Raw genomic sequence first — 3,945 nt, 5'->3', positions numbered from 1 at the left:
TTTGATTTTATTTCAGCTAAAGATGGCAACATAAAGGTTTGTTGTTCACTCTGTTCACTGCTGCTGAAAGTAACTAATAAAGTAACTTGTAATCTAACTTAGTTAAGTTACTGACTACTTGCTTTTAAAAGTAACTAAGTTACTTTTTAAAGAAGTAATCAGTCAGATTACTATTTCAAAGTAACTGATAACTGGATATAGGGTTATTTATTATCAGTACAGTTGTAGGGAGTATTATTTATTCCATAAGGGTGAGTGCAGTTGTATGGAGTATGGAGTACACTGAAAAAACAGTGAGAGGGGTTGCTCAAATTGCAAAAACAAATTTGACAACAATAACATCACTTTTTTACGTTTCTCTGTCAAGCATGTTTAAATCTTACAAACATCGCTTGATTGTGGCCGATGTGAGACCTGCATGTTTTAATCAGGTTGAGGAAACATGACTTTATTATAATCTCTAGTGAGGCTCCTCCCTCTGGAATTCTCCTCCCCAAAACTTTTGGAGGGAAAATTCAAATGTAACAGGACACAGGACAGTTAGAGGAGCAGAGGACACACAGTGTGGAGCAGGAGGATTATGAGAACTGATCTGGAGGTGAGACTTTTCAAAGATTTTATTATGTGCTTCTCCGGCCTAGAATGTCGTCATTGTTAAAACATGTTTGTGGTGTTTTATTTGAAATTAGAGTTAATGTAAGGACAGCTTGAAACAAATTGTTTTTGACTGTCCATCTACAAGAGTGTGACTTGAATGTGTTGCTTCCAGAGTCGTCTACAAACACAGAGTGATATCCAGAGCTCTGCTGGAGCTGTGGGGAAGTTCATGAATGTTACAGCTGATGTTTCAGAAAAAAGGAAGATGTTTGAGAACCAACAAAACACAGAGCACAGATGAACAAAGTAAGTAAACCAACTAAAATTTTTAAAATTTTTCAAAGTGAACTTCCTATTGAAACTGTTATCGTACTTGTACAAGGTGATGTGGCACTAGGAGACTTTATACCAGATGCCCTCCCTGTTACTGTGTTTAGAGGAAGAAAAGCAGCACATGGTGAGTTTTGTTTCTGCAGATACAGTTCTAATGTTCATGTGACTCTGTTCTGGTTCATTGTATTATAGAGTAATAAGTGCTTTAAGTGTATTTAAACATGTACAACAGAGTAGATCATCAGAATGTGATCATGTGTTATTCGTGTGTCCACAGGCAGAGACCAGAGCGTCTTCACTGGAATAAATCTTCACACTGTCCAGCTCCAAACTGTGTCTCTGTCCCTGTGCTCTGTGTTTGATTCTGTTTAAGACAATACAGATCTGTAGAAAACTAAAGACTGTTTTTGTATTCTTTTACAGAATTAGATCAATTAAATTAAATTATACATACTTATACATTTCATGATAAGGTACCATAAGATAAATATGCATATTCAGCATGATTTATGCAAATTTCATCAACATGAAAGTGGTTGTTCATGTTCCGAGAAAAATGTGTAGAGGGGTTCGAAAAAAGTTTCAAAGCCTAAACATAATTTTATTGCGTGCAACCGCTGTCCATAACTTTTTTACGCAAATCCAGCAACTTTTTTTTTTCAGTGTACAGTTCTATGAAATGAGGAAATGTCAAGAAGTCGAACCTAGAACCATGTTGATGTGAGGCAAGAGTACTATAGACGCACAAAGTATTTATGATGGATGGTCAGTGTGTCATATTTCAGGTCCTCTGTGTTAGCTCACGTTCTATCACAGAGACAGGAGGAAATGAGCTGCCGTTTTAAGATAAGACACGTCACCAAGAAGAGGTCTGGTCCTTTACTTACATTATTAATAACCTCTAACGCTCCAGTTCAAATGAGAGAGGCCGCACAGACAAGACTTTCTATTAGGATACACTGTGGCTGCATTAGCATTTACATACTCCTATAGTAATACACTTTACCCTGGTCAAATATTGAAGTCTGAGTTGGAGTTTGAAAGACTTTCTGATCTAAAGACTAATTTATTAATTTCACTTGCAGTTGTTTATGGAGTAGACTAGCAGATGACTAGGATTAAAGCAGGACCAAACTGGGGCTAAACCAGGACTATACCAAGGTTTAAGCAGTCCAATGAGATTCATTTGGTCTTCCAATATTCTATGTTATTAGGTTCTTTTTTTCAAACATCATTGGGACAGAGGAAAACAAACATCGCCGCTGGATTAAAGAAGCAATCGAAATAAGGAAACGTGCCCACAGGACTAAACCGGGACGAGGGGGCTTTTTTACTCACACACCTGGGATGCTGTCCTGAGGAAGTCGGACTGCAGATGGCGCTGTCGTCCTGCCTCCACCGGTAGGAAGACAGCGCCAAAACCTGTTTAAATCAGCTGACTGGACACGTCACAGCAACATCACGTGACTCTGAGGAAGACGCTAGTGAGCAGTCGAAACTGTCAGGTATGAAATAACACTCTAGGTCTGAAAAAAAGAACCTAATAACAAAGGTTTAAGCAGGACTAAACCAGAACTGAACTAAAATACTGAACAAGGACTAAACCAGGACTAAACAAATATTAAACAAGGACTAACTCAGGACTAAACCAGTATTGAACCAGGACTAAACCAGGGCTAAACCAGGGCTAAAGCAGAACTAAACCAGGATTAAACCAGGACTGAACCTGGACTATACTAGGACTAAAGCAGCATTGAATCAGTACAAAAACAGGATTAAATCTGAACTGAACCAGGATTAAACCAGGACTCAACAAGTACTACACCGGGACTATACCAAGACAAAACCAGGACTAAACCAGAACAAAATCAAGACTAAACCAGTACAAAAATCAAGCCTAATCCAGCACTGAACCAAGAACTAACCCAGGACTAAACCCGTATTGAACTAGGACAAAACCAGGATTAATTTGACTTTTTGGGTCACTGAATTTATCCACCTTACAGTTCCAATCTGTGTTCTGTCATTGTGTCCTTGGGCAAGACACTCCACTCACCTTGAAGTTATGTATAAATGATGATATAAGTGATGCGACTGGTCAGAGATGCAGATTGGAAGTCATGTCCCAGTTAGAATTTGTTCTAAAATTTTGAAAAACAGATGTAGGATAGTTTGAAAACTTTTTCAGTTTTCAAATGTATGAAAGTGCTACTATTTGAAGCACTCTTGTCAAAATTATTATTTTCCTTATTTTCCTTAGACCATATATTTTGACATCAAGAACTGCTTATACAATATATCTGCACTGAGGCAAGACAAAGTTTACTAAACGGGATTAAACGGAGTGCAGGCCGTTTAAAAAGCACAAACCGAGGATTTAAACTGCAAGACTGAACACCGCTGACCATTTTATCGTCTTTTCTTAATTATTCATGCATCTCAGTTATAGGAGAAAATACAAAATTCTGTCTCTTGTACAAATGGCCCTGTGGTTTTAAATTATTTAGAGTTTGAGCAGCCGACAGTGGTAAAGAATATAAATACAGCTCGCGTTAGCTAATGGAACACTAATGTGATGATCAAGAGCAGAGCTGGGGGAACTCATTAAGAAACAGCAGCAATATAAAGCCAGCTGTGTCTGCGGGAGGGCATCTGACTGTAAAGCACATAAATAACTGTTATACAGACTCAATGAGCAGATGTAGTGGTAAGATATTTTATAGCAAATGCCAAGTGGGTGTCAAGTACGATAGCAAGATGTTGAGAAAACTGCAGATACTGGTTGTATTCACAAATCACCTTAATTAGGCTGCTCAGTATTACATTACAGCTGATAACTAAGGTTACATTTACATTGCAACGAGTCACTGTATCGGAAACGATTTGTGTCCAGACATGTCATTTCTGTGTCTGCAATCAAAGTCTTCCCTATCCACACAGTAACGTGAAACCACCTGAAATGGTAGTCACATGACTAGGCTCACAACGTCATGTGGGCAGTAAAAACGAGGAAGT

The 3,945-nt window shown here is 38.3% G+C and overlaps 1 long non-coding RNA gene across 1 annotated transcript; it reads left to right on the top strand.

Moving 5' to 3' along the window:
- The first annotated feature begins 788 nt into the window (after window positions 1–788).
- LOC129412281 (uncharacterized) lies at window positions 789–1,255 on the top strand. The gene is made up of 3 exons (XR_008633647.1): window positions 789–903; window positions 980–1,054; window positions 1,208–1,255. It is a non-coding gene; the product is annotated as an uncharacterized LOC129412281 (long non-coding RNA).
- Window positions 1,256–3,945: the final 2,690 nt, after the last annotated feature.

The sequence above is a fragment of the Boleophthalmus pectinirostris genome, unplaced genomic scaffold (genome assembly GCF_026225935.1).
Source record: "Boleophthalmus pectinirostris isolate CB_2022bp ecotype Guang Dong unplaced genomic scaffold, ASM2622593v1 HiC_scaffold_8, whole genome shotgun sequence".
Taxonomy (NCBI): Eukaryota; Metazoa; Chordata; class Actinopteri; order Gobiiformes; family Gobiidae; genus Boleophthalmus; species Boleophthalmus pectinirostris.
Note: the sequence above shows the minus strand (reverse complement) of the source record. Positions and strands in the feature narration are given on the sequence as shown.